This window comes from Rhinolophus ferrumequinum, chromosome 21, assembly GCF_004115265.2.
Source record: "Rhinolophus ferrumequinum isolate MPI-CBG mRhiFer1 chromosome 21, mRhiFer1_v1.p, whole genome shotgun sequence".
NCBI classification, from domain to species: Eukaryota; Metazoa; Chordata; class Mammalia; order Chiroptera; family Rhinolophidae; genus Rhinolophus; species Rhinolophus ferrumequinum.
The window spans coordinates 35317374-35329877 of record NC_046304.1 but is presented as its reverse complement, the minus strand read 5'-3'; the positions used below and the strand labels follow the sequence as shown (position 1 = coordinate 35329877).

The 12504-nt window shown below is 34.4% G+C and overlaps 1 protein-coding gene and 1 pseudogene across 2 annotated transcripts in view; both read left to right on the top strand.

Moving 5' to 3' along the window:
- NPEPPS (aminopeptidase puromycin sensitive) overlaps positions 1 to 12504 on the top strand; it is a 70933-nt gene that overhangs the window by 16891 nt on the left and 41538 nt on the right. The gene's annotated exons all lie outside the window — the stretch shown is intronic.
- On the top strand, positions 11594 to 11943 carry LOC117013272 (60S ribosomal protein L34-like; annotated as a pseudogene).

Below are 12504 nucleotides of genomic sequence, written 5' to 3'. Positions count from 1 at the left end.
TTGATAAGTTGTATTTTCATTTTTGTTTAGTTCAAAATATTTAAAAATTCATCTTGAGATTTCTTCTTTGACCCATGTGCTATATAGAAGTGTGTTGTTTAATCTCCAAGTATTTGGGGATTTTTCTAGCTATTTTTCTGTTATTGGTTTCTAGTTTAATTCTACTGTGGTCTGAGAGCAGACATTTTATGATTTCTATTCTTTTAAATTAGTTAAGGTGTGTTTTATGACCCAGAATGGGATTTGTCTTGGTGAATGTTCCATGTAAGCTTGAGTAGAACGTGTAATCAGTTGTTGTTTGATGAAATAGCGTATAGGTGTAAATTATATTCAGTTGATTGATGATACTTTTGAGTTCAGCTGTATCCTTACTGATTTTCTGTAGCTGGATCTGTCCATTTCTGCTAGAAGGGTGTTAAAGTCTCCAACTGTAATAGTAGATTCATCTTTCTCATTATTTTGTAGATTTTTGCCTCATGTTATTTTGACACTCTGCTGTTAGACGCATACACCTTAAGGATTGTTATGTCTTCTTGGAGTATTGACTCCTTTGTCATTATGTAATGCCCTTCTTAATTTTCCTTGCTTTGAAGTCTGCTCTGCATGAAATTAATATAGCTACTCCCACTTTCTTTTGATTACTGTTAGCATAGTATATCTTTTTCCATCCCTTTTAATATACATGTGTCTTGATATTTATATTTAAAGTGGATTTTTTAAACACAACATGTAGTTGGGTTTTGTTTTCTGAACTATTCTAATTACCTTTGCCTTTTCATTGGTGAATTTAGACCATTCATGTTTCATGTGATTATTGATATTGCTGGATTATTCATATCTACCATATTTGTTGCTGTTTTCTACGTGCTGCCCTCGTTTTTTGTTCCTGTTTCTGCCTTTTGGATTTTAATTGAACATTTTATATGATGCCATTTTTCTCTCTTTTCTTAGCATGTCAATTATACTTCTTTTTTACATTTTTTTTTAGTGGTTGCCCTAGAGTTTGCAATATACATTTACAACTAATCCAAATCCACTTTCAAATAACACTATACTGTTTCATAGATAGTGTGAGTACCTTATTACACAGAATATTCCTAATTCCGCCCTCCTATCCCTTGTATCATTGTTGTCATTCATTTCACTTACATAAAGGCACGTGCGCGCTCGCACACACACACAAACGCACACAAGCCAACTTAAATACAGTGTTGCTATTAATGTTTTAAACAAACTATTATCTATTAGATCAATTAAGAATAGGAAAAATAAACTTTTTTATTTTACCTTCATTTTTTCATTCTCTGCTGCTCTTCCTTTCTTTATGTAAACCTGAGTGTCTGACCTGTATCATTTTTCTTCTCTCTAAAGAACTTTTAACATTTCTAGCAGAGCGTGTTTACTGGCAAGAAATTCTCTCAATTTTTTTTTGTCTGAGAAGCATGAGGGGAGTTTTCTCTCATAGTCACTGTTAGGGCCTGGTAGAACTCCTGGAGGTTAAAAAAAAAAAAAAAAAGCATACAAGTCCCTCTGTGACTGGGTCCTCCTGGAATTTTTAACTCTTAGGCTTGTCCACACTGAGCTTCCAGCAATTTGTCAATTATAGTTCAGGTGTTTCTACCCCAGCACTGGTTGCCAGAGGTGGTTTCTGCTCTGGTAAGTTGTGATGCTTTGTGTCTGACTGTCTCCAATTTTTTTCACAGCAGTTTGCCTTTGTGACCTCACTTCTCTGATGATCTAAGGAGAGTTGTTGATTTTTCAGTTTTTTCAGCTTTTTACTTGTTGTTAGGATAGAGTGGCAACTTCTAAGCTCCTTACATGGAAAACTAAATACCAGAAATCCTCCCAATGATTTTATTTTTATTTCCAATATAAAAGGTTACATTTTTTAATATATAAAAGCATCTGTATCTTTTTGTGGACATATGCTTTATTTCTTTTGAGTAAATACCTGGGAGTACAATGCCCGCATCATGTGGGAAGCGGAGAATTTTTAAAGAAACTGCCAATTTTCCAAAGTGGTTGTACCATTTTATATTCCCATCAACTGTGTGTGATGGTTCCAGTTGATCCATAGCCTTGCTAACACTTGTTATATTCTATCTTTTTAATTTCAACTGTTCAAGTGGTTGTGTAGTGGTATATTGTTATGGTTTTAGTTTACTTTTAGGAAAAGATGTCCTAAATGCTAACGATGTTGGACATCTTTTCATGTCCTTATTTGCTGTCCATTTATCTCCCAAGGTGAAATATCTATTCAGACCTTTGCCATTTGGAGGTGGGGGATTATCATCTTCTTACTGAATTTTAAGAGTTCTTTATAAATTCCAGATACAAGCCTTTGGACATGTTTTTCAGATACTTTCTCCCAGTCTTTGGCTTGCCTTTTTATTTTTGTTACAGTGGTTTTTGAAGAGCATAACTTTTTAATGAATTCCAGTTTATTGAATTTTCTTGTTATAGTTCATGTTTGTTTTATGACCTATTTAAGAAGTCGTTGCAAAATTCAAGGACATTAATATTATGTGTTTTCTTCTAGAGTGTTATAATTTTAACTTTTACGTTTAGGTCTTTTATCCATTTTGAGTTAAATTTTATATATGGTGTAGAGTCCATCTTCATTCTTTTGCATGTGTATATCCAGTTCTCTTAGCACTATTTTCTTCATTGAATGGTCTTAGCACCCTTGTTGAAAACCATCTGACCATATATGCAAGAGTTTATTTTAGAGCTCTCTATTCTATTCCATTGATCTGTATGTCTCTGTCTTTACGCCAGTACCACACATTTTTTGATTACTGCAGCTGTGTAATTAGGAAATGTGAAAACTGAATTTCATTCTTTTTTTCAAGATTGTTTTGGCTCTTTGGGGTCCTTTGAGATTCCATATGAATTTTTGGATGGTTTTTAAGATTTCTGCACAAAACACTATTGGGTTTTTAAGAGGGATAGAATCTATAGATTGCTTTGGATATTATGGACATCTTAACAATATTAAATCTTGTAATCCGTGAACAAAGAATGTCTTTCCATTTATTTATGTCTTCTTTAACTTCTTTCAGCAACATTTTATAATTTTCGGTATATAGGTCTTTCACCTCCTTGGTTAAATTTGTTCCTAAATATTATATATATGAGTATATATATATATATAATATATATATACTCATATATATAATATTTGATATATATGAGTACTCATATATGATATATATGTATATATCATATATATACATATATAATAACAATAATATATATGTTATTATAAATAGAATGGCTTTGTTAATTTCCTTTTAAGATTGTTCGTTAGTGTATAGAAATGCAACTGACTTTTCTTTTTTTTTTAAAGATTTTATTGGGGAAGGGGAACAGGACTTTATTGGGGAACAGTGTGTACTTCCCCAAGTACTTCCCCAAAAGTACTTCCAGGACTTTTTTCCAAGTCAAGTTGTTGTCCTTTCAGTCTTAGTTGTGGAGGGTGCCATTCAGCTTCAAGTTGTCCTTTCAGTTTTAGTTGTGGAGGGCGCAGCTCAGCTCCAGGTCCAGTTGCCGTTTTCTAGTTGCAGGGAACACAGCCCACCATCCCCTGCGGGAGTCGAACCGGCAACCTTGTGGTTGAGAGGACACGCTCCAACCAACTGAGCCATCCGGGAGCTCAGCGGTAGCTCAGCTCAAGGTGCCGTGTTCAATCTTAGTAATGCAACTGATTTTTGTGTGTTGATTTTGTATCCTACAACTCTGCTGAATTTGTTTATTAGTTTTAACGGGGTTTTGGGTTTTTGTGTATGTGTGTGTGGAAACGTTAGGGTTTTCTACATTTAAGATCATTTTGTCTGTGAACAAAGATAATTACTTCTTCATTTCCAGTTTGGTTGCCTTTTATTTCTTTTTCTTGCATAATTACTCTGGCAAGAACCTCTAGTACTCTGTTGAATAGAAGTGGCAAAAGCAAGCATCCTGTCTTGTTCTGGGTTTTAAGGAGAAAACTTTTAGTGTTTCACAAAGTGAGACCATCTTGAACCAGTTGAATCTGTGGGTTTTTTCCCCCCCCTTCAGTTTGCTCTTATTCCTGGTTTGTAGTCCTGTCAGGGATCTTTACTAAGGTTTTTCCTTCCTTTTGGGCCCTGAAATCCAGTTTTTAGTTCTCTACCATTATAAAACTGCTTATATCTAGGAGGCAGCAAATGTCTTGAGGGAAAATTGAATGAAAAATGTCAGATTTTATCTGTTATTTCATTTTTCTGGGATCTTGGCCTTTAAATCCTGGCTACTTTGGTAGTCCTGAGTTCCATTGTTTTGTCTCCCTAGCCCACTGAGACGGCTGCAAACTATGAGTCTGCTTTCTTCATTAACCTCTATGTTCTGCTTAGAAGTCAGTAAATGCAACAAGAGAATAAAGAACCTCTGAATATAGAGCTGATCTTTGTGTGATTCCTAAACACTTAACATTTTTTTTATCCAGTTTTTATAGTTGTTCTGATACCAGCTAAGCTGTCATAGCCAGAAGCAGAAGGCTAGATGTGTCATTTTAAAATATGAAATGTAATTCGTTGTGAGATCTGTAGCAGAAGATATTTCATCCAGCTATTTGTAGGACAAAGATTACTGGCCTTAAACCAGATACAGATTATCATTAGCAAGTATTAAGATAATAGTGTAAAGATCTGAAGATTGTTAGTAAAGTTTAAAACACTTTTGTAAACATTGCACAAGAATAATTTTTAAAATGTGAACAACTATAAAACAACTATGGTTATCTTCATCACATGGTATTTATTATATTGTTTTGCTCATATTTTAAAATTGTAGAAGAAATATATGCTGGCTGTAATAAAACTATAAAATATAAGCTGTGAAAGTCCTCCTTTTTCTTCCCTTCATTGTATTACTTATTTCTCCATTCCTAGAAGTAACCATGTTAATACTCTGATATATGAATTCCTTTATACAAGCTATTTTCTCTTTAATTACAGAAGTGAGATTATAATATACATAATTTTATAACTTGCTTTGTTAACTTAATGTGGTGTACGTCTTTTAAGGCAATATATGTAGATCTGTCTCACAAAGGCCTAGTGTTCCTTTGTGTAGATGTATCATTTTACAAATCCATTTCTTAATGTTGCACATTTTGGTTATCCCTCCCTTTTTTGGCTATTATAACCAGTAGTACAAAGGACATCCTTTGTGCACCAGTGAGATTGGTATACCTATAAATTGCATCAAAAGTAAGAGTATGTTAAATTTTAAACAGATATCAAATTATCTGTATAGATATAGATTATCATATATCCCTCCTAAAAAGTTGCATCATTTTACATTCCCATCAAGAGTGTGAGAATGTTCATTTCTCTATCCTGCCATTACACTGGGTGTTGTTATTAATCTATACTGCCATTACACTAGATATTACCAATGTTTCTATTTTCTAATCTGAGAAGTGAAAAACATTGTTTTTATTTGAGCCTTTTATTAAGAGGGTTGAATGTACTTTTCATATACTTACTGGCCTTTTAATTATTTTTTTTTGTGGGGGTGGAAGGGGAACAGGACTTTATTGGGGAACAGTGTGTACTTCCAGGACTTTTTTCCAAGTCAAGTTGTTGTCCTTTCAATCTTAGGTGTGGAGGGTGCCATTCAGCTTCAAGTTGTCCTTTCAGTCTTAGTTGTGGAGGGCGCAGCTCAGCTCCAGGTCCAGTTGCTGTTGCTAGTTGCAGGGGGAGCAGCCCACCATCCCTTGTGGGACTCGAGGAATTGAACTGGCAACCTTGTGGTTGAGAGCCCACTGGCCCATGTGGGAATCGAACTGGCAGCCTTCAGAGTTAAGGAGCATGGAGCTCCAACCACCTGAGCCACCAGGCCGGCCCCCCTTTTAATTTTTATAACAATTATACATCTGTAATTTTTTTGCCCATTTTTGTATTGCTTTGAACATACATTTTATATATTGTAGATAAGACCTTTGTTTTATATATTGCAAATGTTTTATCAGGTCTGTCTTTTGTTTTTTAACTTTGTTATGATATCTTTTGCCATACTAGTCAAATCTGTCAATTGAGTGAATTTTAAAAGTTAGCTTTCTACCTCAGCTTACTGAAAAGATATTTTGATTTTGCATTTTGGGTTTGAATTCTCTTTTGTGGTGCCTGGCTATATTTTCTATTCTATTCTATTCTATTCTATTCTATTCTATTCTATTCTATTCTATTCTATTCTATTCTATTCTATTCTATTCCTGCACTTGATTTAGTATGTGGTATTACAGGTCTACAGATTAGAATTCTTAATTAACATTCTGTGACCGTTTGGTCACTGAATAATCTTGGGACTTATTCCAGAAATATTAGAACTTGCCTTAAAATAATCCTTAATAGGATTTATACTAACTTAAAGTTGAGTATGAGTCATCTGCTTCTCTGCCTTCTCTCCCTTGGAATGATGAAAGTGAGACTGTTTCAAACAGAAACTAAAACTTTCTCATCTTTTTAGTTCAGATATATTAATAGTTGATCTATACTAGTTATAAGCAAACTTGCCAGTAGTTTAGATTTCTGGAATAGTGTCAACTACACATGAAGAGACTATTTTACTTTATTGTAGAAGTCATTATCAGTTTCTTGTTAGAATTGTACCTTTTGTTATAGATCCTGTCTTGAGATGCTTTGACAACAGTAAACAATTCAGCGACAGTTTTGGAGAATAGGTGTTTTTTTTTCTCTCCACACTTTCCTATTTCCCATTTTAATGGAACTTTACTTTGAAGGTATATATACTCTTCCATCTAAGTACTGGTTGCAGACCAACATTATGTGGCTGCTTTATAAACATTTAACAGTTGGTTTATTTGGTTTATTTAAGTCTTAAATAAACATTTGGTTTATTTAAGTCTTGTTGATGTATACATAAGTAATTATTTATGTAAACATCATAATTATACTAGAAGCAAGTACCTTTGATTGTTATGGACCTTCAAGTACTATTGTGGAAAAAGTCACTTCTGTCTCCCAGATTCTGCCTCTCAACTCACTTTTCAGATAAATTAGCTCACCTTATATATATTAATGGAAGTTTATTATTTATTTAAACCTACTCCTCCAACCTTTTTTTTTTTTTTTTTGCTAAGTGGTCATTTGTGTAGTCATCATTCAAGGAATTTTATTAAATACTTATGTTTAAGGGATAGTTTGGTAAGTGTAAAAACATGTCTGAAATATTTATCTACAAGAAACTTAAAACCAATTGCAAAAATAATGGAGACAAACAGAAGACACATTTTTCAAAAAGGAAGAGTTTATGTAACGTTAACATTAAGATAAAACTTTAAATTTCTAATTTCCAAGCTTGTTGGGATTTCTAAGTTTATCCATGAACTGTGTTCTTCTTTCTATGCAGGATGGATCCATTTTTAAAAAGTAATGTATAAGTACTGTTAGCTCAAACTAAAAGTCAGATGGAATAAATCCTTGCATTAGAAGGAACAAATGATACTGTTAGCCAATCCATTTATTCCTTTTTGGTATAAGTCAAAGATAAAGAACATGAAGTTTGCAATTGTACATACTTGGATTCTTTCACTTTCACTTTAATTGGTTTTGAATGATAGCAAAAGACTGTGATAAGGAGTAGTCAAGTTTCCATATGTTATATTCAAATATAAAGTATATGAGTAAATAGTAGTTTTTAAATTTATCTTATTTGTATTTGTTAAGTTTTCAAATCATTATTTAAACACCTTTAAGGTGATTTGGATTGCTTTAGTGACTGTTGTTTTAAGAATTTAGATGACTTATCATTTGATTATAGAAAGTACATTTGTCTTCCTAAATTAGGTTCCCTAATCTCCAGACCAGGTTAGGTGCCCAACCAAATGTATTATTTTTCATAATAATGATAGTGTTTAATAGTACTACTAATAAAAATAATGAGGAATTCATTGCATACTGTATGCCAGGCACTAAGTGTATTGCATATTCATATAGACAACAACCCTAGGTACAGAGAGGTTATGTAACTTACTGTAGGTCATAAAACTGGTAACTCATTCAAACTCAGGCAGTTTGGCTTCTAGGGTCCATGGCCTTAATCACTACAGTCTATTGCCTGTCATTCATTTAACCACACCGTATTATAATGATGTTTGTGTCTATACTACTACTTATTAGAATCTGAGTTCCTTAAGGAACACCAGCCATGATTCGTTCTTTTTCACATATGGTCTTCCATGGTATCTGATGTATAGTAGGTATTCAGTAAATATTACATATGGGATTATTTTATCAGCTTTAATTTGTATTTACTTCACTTTGAGGAATACAATCAAGATACTAACTAATTGGGGGCCCTCCCAGTGTCTCAGGTGGTTGGAGCATCGTGCTCCTAATGCTGAGGTTGCCGGTTGGATTCCCACATGGGCCAGTGAGCTGCAGCCTCTACAGCTAAGGTTGTGAACACTGGCTCTCCCTGGAGCTGGGCTGCCGTGAGCTGCTATGAGCTGCTGTGAGCAGCCAACTGGCGACCAACAGCCTCAGCTGGGGGGAGCGCAAGGCTCATACCAGCATGGGCCTGGGAGCTGTATCCTACACAGCTAGACAGTGTTTTAAATAATAGGGAAATGGAGAGTATAAAAATTGCAAATTGTGTAATTTTTAGATTAAATAGAGAGGAAAAACTGATTCTGTAATATTATATGATATTGTATTACATGTTATTGTTTTTTCCAGTTTTACTGAGGTATGATTAACAAATAAAAAGCATATATATTTAAGGTATTCAACTTGATATATTTGTATACATATATGTTATGAAATAATCATCACAAGCTAACATACCTATCATCTCACAGTTACCATTTTCCTTCTCCCTCTCTCCCTCTCTCCCTCTCTCCCTCTCTCCCTCTCTCCCTCTCTCCCTCTCTCCCTCTCTCCCTCTCCCCCTCTCCCTCTCTCCCCCTCTCTTCTGTCTCTCTTTGTTTCAAGATCTACCCTCTTAGCAAATCTCTAGTATATAATACAGCATTGTTAACTGTAGTCACATTGCTCTTCATTAGATCTGCAGAGTTTATTCATCTGGCATAACTGAAACTTTGTATGCTTTGATCGATATCTCCCCATTTCCCCCTCCCCCTGGCTCCTGGCAACTACCATTCTAGTCTTTGCTTCTATGAGTTTGATTATTTTAGATCACATATAAGTGATATCATGCAGTATTTATTTTTCTCTGTCTGGTCTATTTCACTTAGCATAATGTCCTCCGGTTTCATCCATGTTGTCACAAATGTAGGATCTTCTTTTTTAAGACTGTATAATAGGGGCCGGCCCGGTAGCTCAGGAGGTTAAAGCTCTGTGCTCCTAACTCCGAAGGCTGCCGGTTCAATTCCCACATGGGTCAGTGGGCTCTCAACCACAAGGTTGCCAGTTCGATTCCTTGACTCCTGCAAGGGATGGTGGGCAGCGCCCCCTGCAACTAGCAACGGCAACCTGACCTGGAGCTGAGCTGCGCCCTCCACAACTAAGACTGAAAAGACAACAACTTGAAGCTGAACGGCACCCTCCACAACTAAGATTGAAAGGACAACAACTTGACTTGGAAAAAAGTCCTGGAAGTACACACTGTTTCCCAATAAAGAACTGTTCCCCTTCCCCAATAAAAATCTAAAAAAAAAAAAAAAAAAAGACTGTATAATAATTCATCTTGTTGTATACACACATACCCCACATTTTCTTCATTCATCGATAGACATTTAGATTGTTTCCATATCTTGGCTATTTAGAATAATGTTGCAATGAGCATGGGAGATAATGATTTCATTTCCTTTATATATATATACCCAGAAGTGGGATTGCTGGATCATAAGGTAGTTCTATTTTTAATTTTTTGAAGAACCTTCGTACTGTTTTCCATAATGGCTGTACCAATTGACGTTCCCACCAACAGTATACAAGGGTTTCCTTTTCCACACGTCCTCACTAGCACTTATTTATCTTTTGTTTTTATGACAATACATGTGATGTTCTTAAATTCTGAGCTGGAAGAATTAGTTGTTGTTCAAATTAGTGCTTCTTAACTTCCCCCATCTCCAAGAATTAATAGGAAATCATAATGTTTTCTGGTATACTGGAAAGAAGAGGCTCACACGAGGAGGGTGTCAGAGATCTCTCATTGTTCAGGCCCCATGGGCTGACCCAGCGGCCAAGGAAATCAGTATCTTGGCAGACTGGTAATTCATATTTGGAACTGCCACAGAACGCTGTTTGGGAAAGCTCTGCTGTAAATAGTTTCGCATTAGAATTATAAGGGATCTTAGCTATTAAAACTCTTAAAATATAATTTTACTTATGTGTTTATATTTTTATATAAATAATTTAATAAATTTGTTATATTTATTTGTATGTTTTATTTGTGCCTTCTCTTTTTTCCCTCTAATCCCCAGATGTTTGTCAATATTATCAGTCTTTTCAAAGAACCAACTTTTGATTTTTAAATCCTCAATTGAATGCTTTTTCTGTGGATTTGTTTTGTAGTTTTTTAAAACTTCCCAAACACAAATTTAAAAAAAAAAAGCTTATTGAGGTGGATGCCTTGGCTTATTAATTGCTCTTCTAGTATATTAATTTAAAGCTATAAATTTTACTCCTAAAAATTTACTGCTTTTAGCTGCATACCAGACTTTTTTTTCATATCTTTGTTTTGGGGAAAATTCTCCAGGCTGTAACTGTTGCTGCTGCGGCTCCTCTTCCACCTCCTCTTTCTCCTTTTTTCTTCCCTTTTTTTATAGCTGTATGAAGGTATGTGCAATATTGACATACAACAAATTATACATATTAAAATGTATAATTTGATACTTTTTGACCTATGACTACAACCAGGATAAAGCACATACCCATCACCCCACATTTCCTCATGCCCCTTTGTAATCCATTTCTCCCGTTCACCCCCATACCCAAGCAATCACTGATCTGCTTCCACATTTTTTGATATGTAGTATTTTTATCATTGAGTTAAAAATGTTTTCTGATTTCTGATCCATGGAATTTTTAGGTGTACCTGGCGATTTTCTAGATTTAGTTGTATTATGGTCAGCGAACACACTATATGGTTTCATTTCTTTGGACCTCAAGACTTGCTTTATGGCCCAAGATATGGTCAGTTTTTAAAATGGTTTGTGAATGCTTTAAAAGAGGGTGATTCTGTATTTGTTGGATATAATATTTTGTATACGTATTACTAAGTCAAGTTTGTTAATTTTGTTTAAATCTTCATTTTTACAGATTTTTTCCCCCTGCTTGTTTTGTAAATTATTGGCTAATGTTTACATACCATATTTTTTCTAATTCTTTCCCTTTACCCTTTCTAAATTGTTGTGTTTTAGGTTTAGCTCATGTAAATAGCTCATAGTACTTTTTTTTCCTTTTCAGTTCCAACCTGAAAATCTTTGTCTTCTAAGTAAAGCATTTAATCCACTTGTATTTAATGTAATTACTGTTATTTGATTTTAAATCTACAATTTTTTCTTATGTGCTTTCTTGTATTCTCTTAATTAGAAAGATTTAAAAAAAAATTTTTGTTGGGGAGATGGTGTCTACAGGCATTCAGGATGGGCCAGCGTTTGACATACCATCGGAGGCTGTCCTACAATACAGCTTCTAACAAAACTAGGCTGTCCCAAACCCCTGGTAATAGAATTGTTTACCTTTATACCAGGAAGGTTGGGAAAGCACCAAAATCTGCATGTGGTGTGTGCTCAGGCCGACTTCATGGAGTTCGTGTAGTGAGACTAAAGTTCTGATGAGGTTGTCTAAAATGGAAAAGCATGTCAGCAGGACCTATGGTAGATCCATGTGTGCTAAATGTGTCCGTGGCAGGATCAAGCGTGCTTTCCTTATTGAGGAGCAGAAAATCGTTGTGAAAGTGTTAAGGCACAATCACAGTCAGAAAGCTAAATAAAAAATGAAGCTTTAGTTAAGTAATAAAAACAATTAAAAGGCTTAAAAAAAAAAATCTTGTTATTTGGATGTGTATCAGTACCCCAGGAATTGCAGTAGCCGTCCCTGACTTTTAAAAAATCCAGTGTTCATCGATCATTTTACCCTTCTCCTGATAACACAAGGATCTTAGAGCACTTTATTCTCTATTTATCTCCCTCGACTTATGTGCTATTGTTGTGATAGTTCACTTTTTTATATATGTAGTTTTATTTATTTTAAAATCATAAGGCATTGTTATTGTGTTATATGGTATAATGTCCATTTAGCTTTACCAAATATTTACCATTTTTGTTGGTCTTCATTCTAGCAATTCTTCTAAAATCATTCTCTTTTTGTTTGAAGAATACCCTTTGTAGTGTTTAGTATGGGTCTGTTGATGGTGCTCTGGTTTTGTGTCTTTGAGCATATTTTTGTTTTACTTTATTTTTTTAACCTTCATTTTAAATTCCCACTTTATTGAAGTATAATTTGCATACTATAAAATGTATTAATTTTGTGTCTGTTTTGCAATTCAGTGAGT